The sequence below is a fragment of the Myotis yumanensis genome, unplaced genomic scaffold (assembly GCF_028538775.1).
Source record: "Myotis yumanensis isolate MYYU_CA2020_CCGP unplaced genomic scaffold, mMyoYum1.0.hap1 SCAF_12, whole genome shotgun sequence".
NCBI lineage: Eukaryota > Metazoa > Chordata > Mammalia > Chiroptera > Vespertilionidae > Myotis > Myotis yumanensis.
In genome coordinates this window covers 17,450,137-17,458,778 of record NW_027223763.1, presented here as the reverse complement: position 1 = coordinate 17,458,778, position 8,642 = coordinate 17,450,137, and positions in this window count along the sequence as shown.

The window sequence follows — 8,642 nt, the reverse complement described above, 5'->3', positions numbered from 1 at the left end:
TATTAGCAATGATAATGATATCTTCTCAACATGATAAATTGTCATATCCTAGAACCGTGGTCGGCAAACTGTGGCTCTTTGGCCCCTTGAGTGTGGCTCTTCCTAAGCCTTAGGAGTACCCTAATTAAGTTAATAACAATGTACCTACCTATATAGTTTAAGTTTAAAAAATTTGGCTCTCAAAAGAAATTTCAATCGTTGTACTGTTGATATTTGGCTCTGTTGACTAATGAGTTTGCCGACCACTGTCCTAGAACAAAGCTGAGAATGGCTCAGTTAACTGCAAGGTAGGTGGGGAGGAGCCAGTACCTAGAACTTGAACCATTTGTTTCAGAGCTATACCCAGCTGCATGCCCCAGAAACCTTGAGCCAGACCATTGTAACAGGAAGGAAAGACCATGGCAGCAGATGGAAGATATTCAATGTGATATTGAAGATATTCTGCTTATTGCTCTCCTGCCTGATCATCTAAGAGAGCTCAAGTCCCTCTCGCTGCCAGGTGGGACACCTAAGCTCAGTAAGATCAGAATGGCTGTGAATTCCTGGTCACCAGTCATCTCTGCATTGTTGGTTTGATGGTCAGGACCTGACCCTCCCTGGACCTTCTAGACCAGTGATGGCGAACCTATGAACTCATTTTTTTGGTTGATTTTTCTTTGTTAAATGGCATTTAAATATATAAAATAAATATCAAAAATATAAGTCTTTGTTTTACTATGGTTGCAAATACCAAAAAATTTCTATATGTGACACAGCACCAGAGTTAAGTTAGGGTTTTTCAAAATGCTGACATGCCGAGCTCAAAAGGTTCACCATCACTGTTCTAGACCATGGCCTTTACTTCAATCTGCTGCCGTGAACAGTATACGCAACTTGTGCCAGTGACCAAATACTTGGACTACCTGATCGACAGAATTTCTTGGGGGGAGGGGAGGAAGCAAAAGAGTTGCTCTTGGCTCTAACCCAGGGGTGGGCAAACTTTCTGACTCGAGGGCCACAATGGGTTCTTAAACTGGACCAGAGGGCCGGAACAAAAGCTTGGATGGAGTGTTTGTGTGAACTAATATAAATTCAAAGTAAACATCATTACATAAAAGGGTATGGTCTTTTTTATTTTTATTTTTTTTAGTTTTATTCATTTCAAACGGGCCGGATCCGGCCCGCAGGCCGTAGTTTGCCCACGGCTGCTCTAACCTCATGCCTAAATCCTAACAGTGCGCTTGCTTTTGGTGCTGAAGGTCTGAGTACTTAGAAAGGACAGGACACAGTGGAGAATCTGTTGGTAAGGGTTCCTTTGGCTTTTGGTTAACCCTGCTATGGAAAGAAAGGAAGGAAGGGAGGGAGGGAGAAAGAGGGAGGGAGGGAGAGGGAGGGAAAGGAGGAAGGGAGGGAGGGAGAGAAAGAGGGAGGGAAGGAAGGAAGAATACTAGTTGGTTTGGCTCAGTGGATAGAGCATCAGCCTGCAGACTGAAGGATCCTGGGTTAAGTTCAGTCAAGGGCACAGGCCTGGGTTTCAGGCTCGATCCCCAGTAGGGGGCATTCAGGAGGAAGTCAATCAATGATTCTCTCTCATCATTGATGTTTCTATCTCTTCTCTCCCTTCCTCTCTGAAATCAATAAAATTATATATATATATTTAAAAGAAAGAAAAGGCAGGAACCAGGATGCATTAGGATTACTAAGGCATCTTGGCAGCCAGAGCGTGCAATAACTACCCATTCAAGTTTATCATTCTCAGCTTGCCGGACCAGCTGAGGAAATATAGGATATGAACTCAGGGAAACGCATAACTTCATCGGAATCTAAGAGGATGCCTGGAAGGCAGCATTGTACAATGACTCAGACTATCTGAATACTTCAGTTTCTGTACTTGAAGACATTAATATTTAGAAGTGCAGAGAATAAGAGACAAATAAAAACTGGATTGGTGGGAAAAAGTTCCCTGGAGGAAGTGGTCCACATATTCTACTACCTCTTCCAAGACCAGGTTCCCACTCTCCCCTCACTCCCACCCCTGGACCATGATAACTAAAGTCCTCTATATCTGTGACCTCTTCTCCTGTCATAACTGACACAGGTTCTCCCCTAAGGACACCACTTCCTCTACTGCCTTTCCATACTCCATCCTCCACAAGGCCCAGCAGAAAGAGCAGCATTCTTACATCCCAATGTAATTTAGACTATTACTCCTGTACGCACTAGTTAAAAATTTTTTTCTCTGTTGAATTTTAGGCCACTAGTTATACTAGCTCCCTTCATTGACTCAAACTACTATCTCCTGGTCACATCCCCACATTTACCTCCAGTCCCAAAATCACCATGAATGACCACAATATCCATCTGGGTGATCTATCCAACAACTTCTTGACCATTCAGCCCCATGACCACCATGTAACTAGTCAGCCCCATTTATAGACAAATCTTGGATTTTGTCAACTGCTCCAAACTACTCCACCTCCACAACCTTAAACTCTAGTATCCTGCTTCTGGCTTCAATCTTCCATTTCTCTCAATCTTGCTCCTTCTAGACCATTTTCTTCCAGCCTATTTGTCTCCCCCAATCCAACCTAAATTCTTAGCTCTTCAGATCAATTACTGTGTTGGTAAAACTATCTGTTCTTTTGTCCCCTTAACCTTTTTATCTAACCCACCTGGAAAAATAGATTGGCCTTCCATGATACATCACTGGTCCACTCTCTCTTCTATTCTCCATAACAATTATTTTCAATTTCTCTGTTCTCTTCAAATTCTCTACCCTTTCTGTGACCCACCTTACCTTTTCACTCGTACAAGATGACCTCATTTAATACCTTAGAGAGAAAATAAAAGGTATTAGAAAGTACCTTAAATCTCTGTTCTCATCTCCATTATATGAAATTATTTTCATCAGTCCATCTCCTTCCTCTTTCCTTTGGTCTAAAGCAAATTCTCTGATCTAAAGCTGTGTTCTGAATTTTGTCCCTCTCTGCCTCCTCATGCGCCTTACTCCATCAGTTAACTCTCTGGTATTAATGTCCCCCTTTCTACCTGGATCTCAGAAGCTTCTGTACCAGATAGGTCCCTGTTCACTAGGCCTTTGCCTTACCTGGGAAATATCCTCTTTGAGCATTTCTTCAAAAGCACCACTGACAGAAGTAAGAAAGTCAGAAAAGGGGAAGTATTTTTTTAGGAATAAGATTAGAAATTGGAACTTCAGTTTTTAAAATATAGAGTTTTATGGCCCATTCCAGTAGAAATGTAAAGTAAGAGGTTTGGAGATGCAGACATGTATCTTTAGGAAAGAGAGCAATATTAGATATCCAAGTTCTTCTTTAATCTGACACATTAAAGGCATGTGACCATATATTAACTTGGATGGGGCAGGGGTGACCCTGAGTATTTCTTTTCCTAGTGCCTTAAAGTTTGGGCATATTAACACCTTCAGTTTAAATGTATTTCAGTTGTATTTGAAAACCCAGATGCTATAATTCTGAATTTTATCTCAATCTCCAGAAAAAATTCTCTAGTCTATGACTGAGTAAGAAATGACTGTGTCATTCTGGGTCTTTACTAAGAATTCTTATATTTTGGTGTAACTAAAGAACCACTTAGGGACAGTGTGCAGCCATGTTTATCAAAAGAAAGGCTCCCATAGTCACAGGGGATTATGCTGCAGATATTTCAACCTCCCCTTTTGAGTTCTACCTCCTAATAAAGTATATGCTACATTTAGAGTAGAAAGAAGCAGAGGCTGAGAAATGCTAATGAACACTTGGGTAGCATGCCAACGGCCTCCTGTTGAAACTACTCCTCAGAGGTTTATCATATTCCAAATTCTCTCTGATAAAGTTGAGCTTTATTTTTCTGATTGATCATTGCTTTGTCAGTCTCAATTACCTCATTATTTATTTTAAATTATTTTATGTTTCTTTGAACTACTACAATCATAACACTTTTCTTTTCACGGTAACACACAGGTTATAAATAACATCACAAAGTAGACTTGAACATTCACCAGAAATCTGAAGATTTCCTTGAACTAACAGGATGATATTAATCAATGTGCTTGAATATCTACAGTGTAGCTCTGCCAAATGGCCATCTATCTTCTCTTTGAATCATGGGTCATTTTTCAGAGTTCAGATAGAAGAAATATGTAAATTAAAAGATAGACTATAGTGATAAGACTAGAAGAGTCTTTTAAAGGCCACCTATTCTTTCCAGGCAGTGTTTAACATAGGTGCCAGGTCCTATGTTAAATATTGAGGATTTAGTGAGGAACAATAATCAGTTCCTGCCTTTAGTACTCTTTCTCATAGAGAAAAGAGAGACTATATTACTACATCCAGGAACCCAGGTGGGGCATTTATATTCCTCAACTCAGCTGAGTCAGGAAATATTTCTAGGGAGATAATGCTTAAACTCATTCTTTAAAGCAGTGGTTCTCAACCTTCCTAATGCTGTGACCCTTTAATACAGTTCCTCATGTTGTAGTGACCCCCAATTTCATTGTTACAAATTGACCATAATTAAAGCATAGTGATTAATCACAAAAACAATATGTAATTATATATGTGTTTTCCGATGGTCCTAGGCGACCCCTGTTAAAGGGTGGTTCGACCCCCAAAGGGGTTGCGACCCACAGGTTGAGAACCGCTGCTTTAAAGCATTAGTTGCAATTAGCCAAGGAGAAGGGGAGGCAGGGACATTTCAAACAGAAGAGTTGTCTTGAAACACCATGGAAGAGTGAGAGACATGGTAATGGTCATTATAAATGGGTGACCTGACTGAGCAAAATGTGTAAATGTGGGTAAAGAGGAGTCCTGGGCACCTGTTCTGATCATGGCATTTCAATAAAAATAAAATGAGCCCTCACTTTTAACCCTCTTCTATAGTAGAATTCTGAAAAAGCTGACAAGAATAAAATATGATTCTATATCAGTGATAGCGAACCTTTTGAGCTCAGTGTGTCAGCATTTTGAAAAACCCTAACTTAACTCTGGTGCCATGTCACATATAGAAATTTTTTGATATTTGCAACCATAGTAAAACAAAGACTTATATTTTTATATTTATTTTATATATTTAAATGCCATTTAACAAAGAAAAATCAACCAAAAAAATGATTTAAATGTATTTCAGTTGTGTCAGAGGTTCGCCATCACTGTTCTATATCATTTAATCAGAAATGCCTTAGTATCAAATACAGGAAAGGGACACTAAAAGGAAGTTTTTCATCTCTTCAACTTCCTTTTAATAGTTACTCTTTCTATATGCCCAAGGCAATGGTTGCTAATTGGAGAAATCAAGAAAATAATTTCTCAATTATTCTCAGCTGATTTTCCTGGCAGTATTTCATCAAAATAAGAAGAATGTTCATTCTTTTTTTTTTTTTTTTTTAAGATAGAGGAGCATGACTGTTTGTATCAAAGAGAATCCAAACTTTAAAGAGTTCCAAGTCAATTTGGATTAGCCCCAGGAAATGCTGATTTTTATCTGATGTGGCCCAGTAGTCCAATGATTATATCACAAGAGAGGTTCTTTAGCCTCATTATGCATTCAGAGGCAGGAAGTACTAAATCTTAAAATAAGGTCACATGACTTTTAAAACTTGTCACCGAGGTCTCTCTATCTCTCTGTCTTGATTTCTCATCTATTCTTCCTTTTGATCCCATCCTTCCTCTCTGCCCATTTCTTTTTTGTTTGTCTCCTTTTATTTTTCCTTCTTAATTTACATCTTATGTCTACCAGTATCTCTTTGGGCACTTAAATTTTCTTCTAGTGATATTTCCTAAAAAAATACTTGAAATAATTCTTCAGACTGCTTACTTCTCAAGGAATGTCAAATTAGTTTCTCTTATGATTCCTCACATATTTACATGTGACAGAAGCACACCTAGAATGGGATTATTGTCTGTGTCACTCGGGAACAAGTGGAAGATCCGGTCTACCCTTGTCCCTGTCCTGTTTGCCGTTTTTAGCAGGATGCGTATGAAGACATAGATGGCAGAATTGCCAAATCTGCAAGTGAATCAAAGCCAGGAAGGATAGATAAAACCATGCATGACGGAATCCATTTCCACAATGATCTCAATTGGCTGGAATGCTTGTATGAAACCAACAAGCTGAAATTTAAATTAGGCAGCCATCAAGTCCAAAGTGTTCAATTTAAAGAGAACCTGTAGAAACTCAAGTCCGGACTTAGATTAGCTCATGTGGACTAGATTGAGGGGTTTTATTAGCATATTTGCTTAATATAAGCCCAAAGCATGAAGCAGCTATTGAAAAGGCTAACATATTATTAGACTGTGAATTAAGAGTAGGGTGCAGATCAAAGAAAGGAATCATCATACTGTTCTCTATGTTGTCATATCTGAAGCATGATTTTCTATGGTGAGGCAGAACAGGTGAGGTAGATGGTGAGAGAAAGGACAATGAGGTAACAAAACTAAAAGAGACTCTAAAACCATGTCAGAAAGTGGTGGAAAAACTTGGAAAGCAACAAGAAGAAGGAGATCTGCTAGATGAATTCATCTATTCCAAGGTCAGTCCTACCTGTGTTCCCTATTTCTGCCCAGTTTCTTTTCTCCATGTGAGTTCTAAAGAATCCAAACTTCTTCCATCACCATCCCTAGCTCTGAGTATACGGATTTATCTCTCTTATTATAACTAAGGGTCAATTTCATGGGAATATGATCTGTGCTGTTGCATAGGGCCCTGCACTTGGAAGACCCCATGCTCCGTTTAACATCTTGAAATCTGTAACAATTTTCAAACAAGGGACCAGGCATTTTCATTTTCCAGTGGTTCTCAACCTTCCTAACGCCGCGACCCTTTAATACAGTTCCTCATGTTGTGGTGACCCCCAACCATAAAATTATTTTCGTTGCTACTTCATAACTGTAATTTTGCTACTGTTATGAATCGTAATGTAAATATCTGATATGCAGGATGTATTTTCATTGTTCGCGACCCACAGGTGGAGAACCACTGTACTGAGCCCTACAAATTATGTAGCCAGTCCTGGGTATAGAACACATCCTTTTCTTCTTAGACCAGTTGGAGTTTTCTAAAATGAAGTTTTGCTATGAAAATGAGCTAGCAAACAAACCATGTCAGATATACCGATCACTAGAAAAAGAATAAAATTTCAGATCACAGATTAATCCCAAAGTGAACTAGAACTCAGCCAAAAATGCAATTAGAATAGTTAAGAGAACCTATACCTTCTGGCTCCTTTTTTACCTGCCCAAAATGTTAAATTAAGACATGCCCGTGATCTGAAATGGATTTTGGTTTGGCAACAAAACCCAACTGTAGGGTCTGTAGCACAGGGTCTATGCCAGGAATGGGCCCTCGGTCATTGGCTCTAGCTTCATCTTCACTTGCCGGTTCCCTGGTCCTGACCTCCTCCTCTGGCCTCTTTCTACCCAGTGGAGAGCTCTGGGGCTCTGGCTTTTTCAGTTTGACTCCATTTACGTCCTTTCTATTTACTTGTCAATTTAAAAGGCCAGTTACACAAAATGGAGAGCCCTGGCTTTCTCACCTCCCATTGGCATCATGGAAGGTTGCCAGCTTTAGCAAATCAAAGTATAGGATTCCCAGTTAAATCTGAATTTTAATAACTAATGGATAATTTGTAGTCTATGTCTCACTAGTGCATAACATATACTTATGCTAATTTTTTGTTTTCTGGCTGAAATTAACATTTATTTGAATGTCATATATTTTATCTTGGAACCTTAGCATCACGGACACCCATGGATCCAGGGCTGCCCCAGATCCCCAGGAGATGCCCATCATCTAACCTTGTTGGACTCCATTGGCATCTCCAGTTTTCTCTGGGACCAAAGCTCTCTCCTGGCCTTATGTCAAATTGTGTGCTCCTGCAATTTTTGCTTCCTCTCTAGCTCCCATTTCAACACGAGAGCAGAAATGACTAACCAATCCTGAATTATTGAACAATCATGTATCTTTCCTAATTCACATTACCAATTCTTCCGATTTACTCAAGTTCTCTTTCATAATTCCATCTCCATATCCCAAGAGAAGTCATTGTTAGTAGATTTTGCAACAGAGGTTGGGACAGGTGTTCTGACCATTATTTCCCCAATAGCTGCTATAGGGCATGACATCCAGTGCAGTTCAAGAAATATTGAAAAAGTTAATTAAAGAATGAATTCTGTGCAGAATGTTTGTTAGAACCGATGGAACAGAGGGTTTCATTTTATTGGGACATGTATACCTATTTATGAAGAGGATATGTTTTTGAAAAAGTGGTTTGTATAGGGATAGGTTATATATATTTATGTTTGGATAAAATATAAGTGTGTGTGTGAGAGCAAGAGAGAGCAAGAGAGCGAGAGAGTGTGTGTGTTAGCTAGGACAGAGTTTATGTGTACTGGATGGAGCCCTAGTGTGTTGGTGAGTGGTAGGCCAATGCACATGTTTCTGACAAGTGTATATGTTTGCTTAGTATGTCTGTGGTGTGGGCCCCATGGTTACAGTAAGACCTTATGAGAAAGAAAGACAAGTCACCATTACACAGTATTTCTGTTCGACCTGCTTGTCCTGTTTACATTGTCTCCAGGTACCAGGAAGATACACTAAGTGCAGGCTCAGAGCAGGCTGATGGTGAATAAGAGACCTTTAGCCCCTCCCTT